Genomic DNA, 12,714 nt, shown 5'->3' on the forward strand with positions numbered 1-12,714 from the left:
GTGTGTGTGTGTGTGTGTGTGTGTGTGTGTGTGTGTGTGTGTGTGTTAATCCAACAAAGGAAAAAGCTTCCTTCCATGAGAAAGGCTAAACTTCACTCATCAATCGTCTGAACTTAATAAAAAGTTGTGTTGTGATGTTTGTGCCGCTCTCTCTGAGAGTTTGTATCTTCAGCTTGTTGAAACGCGCTGCGGACCCGTCTGTCTGGATGTGGTGCGATGCTGCCGAGCACATTGTCTGTGGGCTCCAGGACGGTACCTGGACCTGCCTCCAACACACGGGCCATCCCACTGAGCTCGCCTCAGAGTGGAATAAACAGGGAAGACGTTCTTCCACAGGAGCTTCTAAAGTCTCTGAACTGTGAGATTTGAAATGCTTTAGGATCAAAGTTTCTACTTCTTCTCTGTCACATCTAAGCAAAAATAAAGTCCATGTTCAATAATCCAGGTATACAATCCAACATTTTTCAGTCAGGTCATCTGGACAGTTTCTTTTCTTGTGCTGAAACGTTTCGCCTTTGATCCAGAAGGCTTCATCAGTCAAGGAAACGCATAACAAAACTGATTCTTCCCCCAACAGCTTACTCCAAAGTGGAACAAACCAGTTTTGTTTGTGATAAGATGTACACTAAGCAAAAATCAATCAAACATGTGCACTTGCTGTTAGATGGGAGCAGTGATCACCTTTGACCAACATCTGGTTCTCTGTACTCATTCCAGAGGTTTATACTGTGATGGCTTGGTAAAAAAACGTGCATCATTACGTGCCTAATATTTGAACATCTTTGACCCTGCACCATAGACTTCTGTAAACCACTAGAGGGTGCTCCGGTCATGTGACCTCTTTGAGTCATATAAACCACTAGAGGGCACTCTGGTTACGTGACCTTTTGATTCAGTGGAGCTTCGGTGGCCATTACCAGAACGGTCAAACATCGGAACTTGGTGTGTTGGTAGACACTGACTCAATAACTAAGTATGGGCTGACTGTGAAAAATGTAAATAATAATAATAATAATAATAATAATAATAGCGGCAGCACGGTGGCGCAACTGGTAGAGCTGCTGCCTCTCAGCGAGCAGGTCCTTGGTTCAAACCCCGGTCCACGGGCCTTCTGGGTGGAGTTCTCTCCGTGCATGCGTGAGTTTTCTCCGGGTACTCCGGTTTCCTCCCACAGACCAAAAACATGCATGTTAGGCTGATTGGTAACTCTAAATTGTCCCTAGGTGTGAGTGAGAGAGTGAATGGTTGTTTGTCTCGTTTGTCTCTGTGTGTCCCTGTGATGGACTTGCGACCTGTCCAGGGTGTACCCCACCCCTCGCACAGTGATTGCTGGACATGGGCACCAGCGACCCCCGTGACCCAAAATGGAATAAGCGGGTAAAGAAAATGGATGGATGGATAATAATAATAATAATAATAATGTCTGTACAATAGTAATATATTAGAATGTATTCAAAAATATGTTAAAGATGAAGCAACAGAGGAGAAAAGGGGAAACGTGTCTCCTTCCACAAATCATCAGATTTGAGCTTATTTACCTCAGTGTGATTCAACCAGCACTGAAGCTGCTAATGGACCCGTTTACAGCTGATGTAACAGCTGTTATTGAGTTGACTTGTAGATTGTAGCTTCTGTGCTGTATGGGCTGAATCATGCTACACTTTAGTACAAAATATTCAACAGTTCAAGTAGCTGTTGGTAACAATTCACTACCTGCATGAAATCTGAAAATGTTCTTTTTAATCTCAAACACTGATCACTGCAGCTAGCAGCGCCTGCATGAACACAATGTACATGTTAAAAAAGTTAGTTTCAAACTCAACTAGTTGAAGTCATAATTATTGAAGCAGCTAAAAAGTCCTATTCCTAACCCAGTTCGTTTTGAACAGTGAACTTCCTTTGTACATATTAGGAAAGCAGCAGCAACACCACACACACACACACACACAAACACACACACAGAAATTCAATAACCCAAGTATAAATCAAGTCACCAGAGTGTTCTCATTGACACACATGCAAAGAGAGAGTGGTGGGTTAAAGCACGCCGAGATGCACCAAGGCAAGTAAACACACCGCCGCTCCAAACACACACTCCATCAGGCCCAATCGGCAGCGGTAAACACACCGCCGCTCCAAACACACACTCCATCAGGTCCAAACAGCAGCGGTGGGAGGCGGCACAATGGGTACCGCCAGGCGCCGGCACAGCTAAATTGCAGACAGCGAATGGGAGATCTGGACCATTTTTCAAGGCCGACTATATATTACAAATTGGCTACTAGGACACTGTCTGCAAACACACACACACGTGCACGTGCACACAAACAGGCACTCATACACATGAGTACAAAGTGAAAAAACTAATCCTGGCTTGTCCTATTGTAGCCCAAAGAGCTTCAGAATTCTCCCTTTTTCAACAATTTCCTCCGAATAAACCATGTGATTGAAAATGTGTCGGTTTAGTGTGAAAGACCTCGAGAACACACACACATGCACACACACACATGCACACGCACAAGCACATGTAATACACAGAAGAAAAAAAAACGCACTCATTCGCTTGTGTTTATTCGCTGGAACCTGTTTGTTTGTTATGAAAGCGTTTGAACACATCCAGGATCATGTCAAACCTACAACCAGACACCTGAACACACACACACACACACACACACACACACACACACCAGCCAGGCAGGCAGCATGCACGGTAGAAAAGCTAAAATGAAGCATTACTTTTTCCCAGACACTCGTGGCTAAATGTAAAGTTGAACACGCATGAACCCAGAATTAACCACTGAAGCCGCTAATGGACCTGTTTACAGCTGAAACCACACCCCTTTCATGGCCACGCCCCATAACCACACCACTTACATGACCACACCCCTGATGTAAGCCCAGTCTGAGTTAAAACTCCAATCAAAACATTGAGCAAAAGAAAATACTCTTTCACCAGATAATTCCTGATGGGGTTGCAGCCAAAACGTTAAAATCCACAGGAATCGTGTGTAAATAAAGATCAACGAGGCTGCGGAGGCAGATTCTTTGCGTCCTTCCTTCATGTCTAATGAAGATAAAGACTAAAAGGAGCGCTGATTTATTTTAATAAGCAGCAGGAAGCTCTCAGATTTGCTCTCAGTATAACTCTGGATTTTACAGCCTGAATACAAGCAGATTCTGTTTGGTGTAAAATATGATCAGCTGTTGTACAAACTGTAATAGTAACGCTGCGGCTCTTTAAAAATGTATTTGTATGTTTCTTCAAGTGTCTTACATCCACTATTCCTCCTCGAGTTAAGCATGTGCATGAAAAAAACCTGCGTCTCGGTTTAGTTTGCACACATTATCAGCAAATAAGTGAAATAAATCCCGAGCATGCAACAGTGGCGCTGCAGAGCGGTGCATGCGGCCATAATGGATTCTGTCATTTGAAATGGATGAAGTTCCATTAGAGAGCGGCACGGTCGCAGGGATAAGTGTGATGAAGGGCAAAGCTTCAGCATCTCTCTTTTTATTTCAGCATCAACAAAGAGGAAGAGGAGTCCGGCTCCGGATAATGCAGCTCGGCCGGGTTCAGTTCGCAGACACAAAGATGGAGACATGCAGACCGAGGATGTCCAATGAATGAAGACAGGACAGAATTACTGATAGAGGCAAACGAACAAAACAGCCGTTTTATTCAGGAAACAGACGAGATGCTCCTGGAAATCCTCTCATTTGTCCAGTTTCTGCTGCCGCTTTATGGCTGGATCCCTCCAGTCAACACACACAGGTGACATGTTTATTAATCACCTCTTTAGCTGAGCTGGGGGTCTGATTTACTGTCGATATCTTAGCTGCCACAGCTGAGGACGTTTATACGTAGTGCTGTCCTGCAGAACGTCTTTCTGACTAACACACACACACACACTGCTTTCCTTATTAGGACCATGTATTGACTTCCAGTTACTTTTGTAACCTAACCCACCCTCAATTCACACCATAGTCCTAAACCCAACCTAACCCCCAACTCAAAATGGCGTTCCGCCCTAAAAGGACCAGTCTTTGGTTCTCAAAAGGACAACTGGTCCTGACTACGTAGGTGCTTATACATGAAAAGGTCCTAAAAAAGAAAAATCAAGCACACACACACACACACACACAAAGTGTGCGATGTATAACCCCGTTAGACTCTCCACAACCTCCCAGAACAGTTCTGGATCGCAGTAAAAGCTCCGTCAGTGAAGACACCATCACCTCCACTCGTCCTCCTCACCCTCAGGATTTCAGGGCTCCGACTCAACTAAAATTCAAACTTGTTCCTGTTTAACCGTTTAGTCTTTAATTTAATGTGCAGACTGTCGTAAATGCTTTGGTGAATGTCCAGTACTTTTCTTAAACAGAGTTTAAATTCTGAGCATGACTGCTTCCACCATCTTGTTGTGATCGCATTCGGTCAGAGTCCAGACGTGAGTCCAGGGTGGACCGTCCTGCACCACCAACGACCACAGGTATAGGAGGGCCACATGGCGTGGACCCCCTGCCATCCAGAACCCCGACAGGCTCCCATCGTGTTGATAAACCACATGCTGAAACCATCGTGGACTGATCAGGAGCGATCCACCCCAAGACCTTCCAGGTTCTAGTTGAGGACAGAGCCTTAGAGAGTCCAGCTTCATGTCATGAATGATATGAGGTTTTGTCTTCACCGCTGCTCATCCTTTTCATTAAAAAGGACCAAAGAGGACAGTTTTGGACAGCCATGTCTTTAAGTCGTCCACATTTCCTCTGATGAGGTGTGTTGCTGTGGGTTTTAGCTGCCTGTGAGAGGACATGTCCCCGGTCCCATCAAAGAGATCAAACGGTGCTCGTGTCTCAGCTGAAGGTCATCAGGACGTTCAGGAGGAGAGGGAATGAAACGAGGAACGACGGAGACGAAGAACCACAAGCCCAGAGTTGTTCTTTGGTTTGATCAGGTGTCAGAGTGAAAGTGTAAATGAATTCTGTTCTGTATTCTGCTCGTTCTGTCAAACATCAGCTTGTTGTGAGGAAGAGAAAAGTGGATGCAGAGGCAACGAGGGCGAAGAGGCGGGAGGCCGAAGAAAACAACAGAATCTCTATTTTCTCTCACTTCTGGATTGTCAGATGTCCCAGCAGGACATGGTAAACAACACGGAGACAGACGGAGACTCCAGCAGGCCTCGCCACGGTCATTCAGAGGCAAGACGGGCCCGGCCCGAATCCCCGCTGACGGGGTTCGCACTCCACACGAGTCAGAACCAATAAAAAGGCTGCAGCCAGAAAGCAACAGAGTTTAGGAGGAGTTGGTTTGTGGGGATTTAACAAGAGGTGAAGAGTCACCAAATGTTTGACAAACATCCAATTATTTGAATTTTATTTGGTTTATTTAATGTTAAATTACAGAGATAGCAACCACGCTGCACACTAATAAGGACAAACGTTTTTTTAAATATTAATTTAAATTTGAACCAGAAAAGTTGGGGGGGGGGGGGTTGCCATGAACCACTGCAATGGAAAACCTCCTGATTCAAGATGGCTGCCACATCTAGTGAGTTTAAGCAAAAAAAACATCTGTAGCTCAGCCAGTTTGACAAACACTGGGTGTGGTAGTAGGTGAGAGTCATTCCCAACACAAACAGATCCAGGAGGTGGGAGATAAACTGGTTTTTGTTGAAATTGGTCTGGACCAGAGTGTAGTCCACGATGGTTTGTAGTGGACCGACAAACGCCCGTGAGACAAAGGTCTGGTACTTGTCTGATCTGGTAAATCCAGAAGACTCAGACAGAAGTGTCACTCTTGCTCACACACACACGCACACACACACACACACGGTGTTTGAGTGACAGGTCCGGCCTCATGCAGCTTCTTCACATTCACAGGGTGTTGGGATGAAAACAGAAGCTTCAGCTGGAGACTCGAACAGCCGAGGAGTTCACGACGACGCTGCAAACATTTCCATCCATTCTGATCAACTCTGGTTTCGTCCGCTGTCCTGATCCAAAGACTGGCCCAGTTTGATATTCTGTTTCTGGATCTGGAGACTGGAGTCTGTCCACCCGGTGTGAGAGGACATTTTGGAAACTTTTGGCGTGTTTTCGTGTGGACGGCATTAAAACCGTTCCCACCTCGGCTCTTTATCTACAGGACTACATTTCAAAATAAAGGTCAGTTCTGGACAAATTTTAAAATATTTTATTTTGAGACCTGGATTCAAGTCTGGAGCCTCGGAGAGGTTCTGTCAGAGGGTTCAGAACGGGTCTGGAGCTCCAGAATCAGAACAATAAATTGAAATGGACTGGAAACAAGCCAAGAGAAAACTTTTCAGATAAACTCGTGGCTCTTCAGAACATTTCCAGAATTAAATCTTTACATATTTCCTACTGCAGCATCTGTGAAGTTATTTCTTCTTTCTTTAGCTTCTATTTTAGTTTAGGAAAAGAACCTCATAACGTTAAAGCTGCCGCTGCGAATAAAACAACTTTGTGAATCTGAAAGTAGAATCAACTGTACGTCTTTACGACTCCGACAACTCCTGGAAACATTTGGAGACCCTTGAGGAATATATTCTCCATCAGTTGCAGCCCAGCGGGAAACTCGTTTAAGATTTTATTTAAAAAGACAAAGTTAAACTTTATTCCTAATTCGTTCTTCAGCCTCGGCTCTGCATCTCCAACCGAGCTCCAATTCAAACGTCTGCCAGCCGTTGCGATTCTTTTCCTCTAATTAATCCAATAACTTAACAATTAAATGGATACACAAATTTTTAATTAAGCTTAGGACACCATCTTTGTCCACTGGATGTGTGAGACAGAGTCCTTCATGGACAGAGCAGAGACAAACCTCCTGATTGGTTAAACAAAAAGACACATTCAGAAATAGAGAAGACAGGAAGTCCTCCAACGGAAATGGACTCAGGTGATCCACATCACGCAGAGACAAGCTAAAAGACAAGTGGACACGTGTCTCTCAGATTCCTGTTTCAGTGTCCTTCATGTGTGTTCAGGACGTCCCAATCAGGGTGGACCGACACGGGTCAGAGTCTCTGAAGCTTTGGGACAGAGGACGGATGGACATAAAACAACAGACAGCAAGGACGTCCACCGGGGGATGCAGCTCCTGCTAGTTTTTAAGATCCCGTCCAACCAACAATCTAGTTGTTTACAACCCAACAACAAACAACAAACCAGCTGCTGCACAAACAGAAACCATAATATGTTTACATGTTTGTTTATAAACATGTTTACTCATCAACAGATCTCGGTTTGTGTCGCATTTTACTTTATTCATTTAATCTTTGTATTAATCATGCAGCCCTCATGAAACAAATGAAAACAAGAAGTTAACAAGTTTAAATAATTAGTTAATAATAACAACAATAACAACAATAATGTCCTGTGATGGACTTGGGACTTGTCCAGGGTGTCCTCCATCTCTTGCACAGTGACTGCTGGACATAGGCACCAGTGACCCCCGCAACCCAAAAAGGAAGAAACGGGTAAAGATAATGGATGATGGATGGATGGAGAGTAATAAAATTAATAATTTAAGAAAATACAATTAAAAGAATAAACTCTTGTTAATGTCAGGCCATCCAGAGTTCATCTCTTCAAGCCGTTTCCACTCATCATCAGTCTGTTTATTTGTAAACATCTTTGTTGACTTCTCTCATTTTTGTCATTTTTTCTTCTTTAAAACCTCACGACACTCCTCCTCCTCTCCTCCTCCTCTCCCCCAAGTGTTTTTCCTCTCCTCCTTTCTCCTCCATGGAAACAGTCAATGAAAAAGGCATTCAGCGACCGAGGAGGCTTAACACATTCTGTGTGTGTGTGTGTGTGTGTGTGTGTGTGTGTGTGTGTGTGTGTGTGTGAATGGCTGGCAGGAGACAGCAGAGTGCTAATGGACACCATGAATGAAAGAACCCCCCCCCCCCCCCCCCACAAGAGCTGTGCCCAACTGAACAAACTTGTACTTTATTCATAGTAAATAAATAAAAATCTGGTTCTGAGAGAATAAAAACATGTAAACAGAGTATGATGCAGATTCTGGTTGTCTTTTTGTAATTAACTACTTCCTACAGCGTTAGGACTCAGTGTTTGTAATTTACAATAGTTTAATTTATGCCTTCAGATCTTGAGTCCTGATCCGCTCTGCTTTTAGCTCGTCACGTCCACTTTGCTCCTTTTAGCTTTTAGTTTGTGTTTTGGTGATTTTAGCTTCTGTTCTGCTCGTTTGAACTTGAATCCACCTTTCAACAGTTATTCAGCACCCGGCTGTATTTCAGCAGAACATTAAAGTCCTCCGGTTCAGCAGATTACAGAAACATCCCAGCAGAACCTGAAAGTCCAACAGAACAACAAACAGAAAGGAGGAGAGTAAAGAGCTGAAGAGGAAAACATGAAAATAAAAGCTAAAGGAGCGATAGCTTAAGAAAAACAGCCGACACATTAGCACTGTGTCAACACAATATATATGCTAATCATGCTTTAGTGTTATTACTCATGTGGGCCGAGTTCTGACTGTGAAGGTCGTCTTCAGCAGAACCCGGTCAGAACCAAAGCAACGGGCCAGGACTGAAGATAAGAGGCGACTAAAGGGACAAACCTGAGATCGGGTTCTGAATCCAGACGAAACAGAACCACTTCAAACTAATTTCCACGGCTGGATCAGAACTAGAGCCGCTGGGTTTGAAAAAGAAGCTCTGTTTGTTCTGGTTCTGATGCTCACAGGTTCTGACCCCAACACGGCTCGTTATCCGAGCCCATGTTGCAGGTTCAGAACCAGCTTCAGAACCGGGGGTCTGCAAAGGTTCCACATGGACAAATACAGAAGATTGTAAAAAATAAAAACGGTAAAAATAAAAGTGTGAGATGAGTCTCCAGAGACTGAAGCACATCTGGAAAAAATATTCAAAGACAAAATGAAAAACACTGAAGGTCTCAAAACAAAAAGTTATCCTGCTAATAAAAAAGAGCTACGTATAAAATATGAAATAATAAATGGAAGATTTGATTAAAATGGACAGTTCTATATTTTGGTTTGACCTGTGTAAATTATGGAAGAGGATGTAAAAATAAAATAAAAACTTCCTAATTGTGAGATTAACGTCAGGATTGAGGGATAAGGTGGTCTTTAATCCTCTTCTGTAGAAACCGTGCAGCATCACGGTACAAACAAAACAGAACGCAGCAGAAACGGGTGGAAAGAAAACAAACTACAGCTCTGGAATGACAGAAACTAAAGATGGCTGTGATGACTCAACGTTTTACTCAAATTACTCAAACACGTCCACGTTTGACAGAAACAACATTTTCGGAGCTTCGAAACATTTTTTGTTGGTTCCAAACTGAAAAACAGAACTGTCACCTTTCTGTTGTGATGTAGGCGGCACCTTATAGAAACGACAGCATAGCTCCGCCCCCAACTTTACACACGACCCGACGGCGCCTTCCTCCTCCTCCTCCCTACGCTCCACAAAGCGTTACAGCGCTCCGCACAGACCAGGCAGAGTTACTGCAGCGTTTTGGGTCATTCTGCGTTTCCACGTGGATGGAGACATTTCCAGAAACAGTCGTGTTACGAGGAAAACAGACTGCAAATAATTATTTGAACAGAAATTAAAGGGTTTTGTTTTTATAAACTTGATATTATGGCCCGTAACTAAACATTACTTTATTTCTCTGTAGAAGTTTTCCCACATTTACGTTTATTTAGAAAGGCAGATTTTTACATCTTCTCCTATAGGATGAAGCAGGTGGCTGATGAAAACTGTAGCGCTGACAGCTGACCACACACACACACACACACACACACACACACACGAGCATGGCGGCAGAGCGTAAACCTGCAGCTGATCCATATTTATGGCGTTCCATATCCATGTATGTAAATGTGTGTGTGTTTCTGTCAGCGTGGGACTTTCAGGGACTTTCTGTGGAGGGACGCGAGGACGGAGACAGCTGCAGGCTGTGAAGACGTCAAACCGACTTCAGCGGCTCACCGTGTCACAGTCTACCTTCACCGTGTCACCCTCCTCCTCCTCCTCCTCCTCCATCCCTTCACCTCCACCTAAATGTTCTAGATTCAGTCTCTCCTCCGTTTCCACCAGCTGAATGTTTGTAGGACGAGCCGAGAGATCCGGCCGAGTGGGCTCAGAGAGGATCGTACTCTGAAAGTGTGTTGGGGATGACTCTCAGCTACTACCACACCTGACTTTAGCTCTTTATCAGAACAACAAACTGAGCTATAGACAGTGTGGACAGGGTGACTCCAAAAGTTACGAGTTGTAAATGTTCCTCCAAAGATTACCTTCTGAGAGGTTTAATAAATGCCTTTACACAGAGATATTATGCTAACACTACAGGGAAATGAACACACACATGCACACACACACAAGCCAAATTATTAGTGCACAAATGTTCAGCAGATAGTTATTCCTGAAAAGACTTGCAACAAAAAATATTTAACCTTTTGTTTTCCTTCTTCTACACAGACAGAAAGAGATGATGCACATGTAATCACTTACACTGACAACAAACAGAGGGGAACACACACACACACACACACACACACGTGCAGGAGAAGAGATGCGGCAGGGCTCAGTGGAAGCGTGGCTGATCGTCATTTATATTTATGAGCTGCTTTGCAAAGAGAGAAACGTTGATAAGCTCCAGTTTTGAATATTAACTCTGGCTTTATTAAAAACATATGCATTAAAGCAAAATCTGCTCAAATTAAACTCAGTTTGCTGAGAAAAGCACAACAGAGGACTCTGCGAATAATGAACGCAGGATAAATGAACAGTGGTTGGTTAAGAGTTCAGGCAAAATCCTGCGTGAAGGTTGGAGGTGGTGATATTCAGCTCTGAGTTCTCAGCTGAAACTGAAGCAACATGAGCTAAAAGGAGAATTGACCAGCTGCTCCCGCTCACATCATCTTGTAGCACCTCCTCATGGATGAAGTGGAAGTTTTAGACTAAACGTTCCATGTTTCATCACAGAAGCAGCAAACACCTGGTCTCATTTACATTTATCCACGTGACAGTAAAAGAACAACAGTCCAGAGTGCTGACAGGAAGGCAGGGAGCCGGGTTGGCCGTCCACCTGAACACACGTGTGGGACCACGTCAAGAAACAGAAAATCCCAACGTTTCAGCTGGGAGATCAGCAGGGCCGGTTCTGATCCAGACTCGTAATGACTGAACAGCAGCAGAGTGTGCGAGACCCACACCAGAACCAGCAGATGGTCCAACAGAAACTACAGCCTAGAACCAGAACCAGACAAAGACGATTCTGTTGGATTTTAAACGAGTTGCGGCAAACTGCTGATGTCAAACAAATAAAATGTTCACTATTTGGCCATTTTTACTCAGATTCCAGATAATCCTGTTTGAGTACCGAGCTTGTGGCAGCAGGTGCATCCGATGTTGGACTGAACCAGCTCAAAGCTGGAGTGTGTGTGTGTGTGTGTGTGTGTGTGTGTGTAAATGTAGTTACTTGATTTTTACGGAGTAGCTGACAGAGTTAACCTACAAACCTCACCTGGGATTTCTGGAAGTGAAAACACGTTTCAGGTTTGGGCTCTCACATTTGAAACTGGGGGAGTAGCTTCTCTACCAGCTCCCCTGAACAGGTGCCACGTGCACTATAGAAGTGTTGTGCACGCTAAAATCCCTTCTTAACTCACTATGATCTGTCACATGTAACAAGGAGCCTGGTGTGTCAATAATATGCCACAGACGATGTTGCCAGGATCCTGCAAAGACCATCCAGGTTGGATCTCCACAGCAGATCATCTGCCTCCATCTCCCAGAATCCTCTTTGTCACACCACTGCAAGTCCATCCATCATGATCCCAGTCTGCTCTGTGTAGATTCATCACAGTAAACCTCTGGACAGTCCAAATCCAGCTACAGGGCCAGTGTTCTACTACTCCCAGTCCAATATCTGGATGAATAAAGGGTCGAGTCAGGAACAGTGGGAAGCCAAACATGAGATCTAAAGAACCGACTGGTTTGTAAATACGTGAAAGAACTGCAGGTTCTAATACCTGTCCTGACACACTTCTGAATTACGACGCTCTCTCTTGGCTCTGTGACCTGATGGTCTGAAAAATGAGGAAGACCACCGATGAGTAAAGACCAGAGGTGGAGAAGGAGTGTCAAAATATTGAGTAAAACTGTGGGCATTATGGGATACGATGATGTATCTGAACAAACAGGAAGTCAGACAAATCAAATGTGACCACAAACCACTACGCGTTCTGCACCATGAGGGACGTCCTGCGCTCAAGGGCAACATGAGTCTCTCATGTAAACAAGCGTTTATCAAACGGGGATTCGTTCTCTTCACGGCGTTCACTTGTCGGTGGACGCCGTCTGTGTGCTGAACGAGTCACTCTTCTATCTGCGGCCCCCGTTGTCCGGAGCGCAGAGCTGATTTTCATTAGCGATAGTGGCTCGCACAAATCAAAAAGTTGAGGCGCTCGGGCGCCGCGCCACACTCCTTTAATTTCCTGTTGTTGGAGGACTGAAGGATTGTGGGGCGGCCACGAGAAACAGGAAGCCCGATAAAGCCGCTGCGATGGCTGCCCTTGGAGGTGGAGGAGGGTGTGGGCAAGTGGCTGTTTAGTGAGAATGTGTGTTTGTAAAGTGAATGAGTTATGTGTGTATGTGTGTGTGTGTGTGTGTGTGTGTGTGTGTGTGTGTGTGTGTGTGT

Source organism: Nematolebias whitei, chromosome 21, assembly GCF_014905685.2.
Source record: "Nematolebias whitei isolate Nwh7 chromosome 21, NemWhi1, whole genome shotgun sequence".
NCBI lineage: Eukaryota > Metazoa > Chordata > Actinopteri > Cyprinodontiformes > Rivulidae > Nematolebias > Nematolebias whitei.